Consider the following 968-nt stretch of genomic DNA (forward strand, 5'->3'; position numbering starts at 1 on the left):
CAACACAAATATCATGAAGATATTTGAAAAAATAAGTACCAGTTGTATTTATTAAATCATTAGCAATTTTACAAATTTCAAGCCATGTTGGTGATTCTAGTATTTAGAAGCATAAGGTTTTCCATTTCCAGAAATATTGTGTCCATGATCGACAATTAAAATATTTCCTTTTATTGGAATTTTATTTAGATTATATTTCATAATTCTAATATTTTTATTTTTATTAGTATTATAGTATTCAAAAATACAAAACTTAACAAAGATTTCATTATTTAATATTGAGTTTTCTATTTCGTTTTGCATTTCATTTTTTTGTAATTTATTAAAATCATTGATAGTTGTTTCCATTATTTTATTATTTATTATATTTTTAATTTTTAAATTAATTTTTTCAATTTCTTTTTAATACATTTTTGCATTTCGATTTTTATTTTTAATAGAACAATTCTATTAAAAAATATTTTGCGGATTTTGCATTTCAGATTTTTAGAAAAATATTTTAATTATTATTGCAATTGGATTTTTAGAAAAAAATATATAATTAGATATATTTATAACGTCATTATATATTAGGTCTATATTTTATAGACCATCTCAATACATTAATTAGAAATCAAAATCAAAAAGATTAGAAAAAATATTTTAATTATTATTGCAATTGGATTTTTAAATAATAACGCGTCCGGAATTTCCGGACGCGTTAAATATATAATTAGATATATTTATAACGTCATTATATATTAGGTCTATATTTTATAGACCATCTCAATACATTAATTAGAAATCAAAATCAAAAAGATTAGAAAAAATATTTTAATTATTATTGCAATTGGATTTTAAGAAAAATATTTTAATTATTATTGCATTTCGATTTTTATTTTTAATAATTAAGTTTTGCGGAAAATATTTTAATTATTATTGCATTTCATAAGTTTTGCGAAAAATATTTTAATTATTATTGCATTTCA

The sequence above is a fragment of the Acyrthosiphon pisum genome, chromosome X (assembly GCF_005508785.2).
Source record: "Acyrthosiphon pisum isolate AL4f chromosome X, pea_aphid_22Mar2018_4r6ur, whole genome shotgun sequence".
Lineage (NCBI taxonomy): Eukaryota > Metazoa > Arthropoda > Insecta > Hemiptera > Aphididae > Acyrthosiphon > Acyrthosiphon pisum.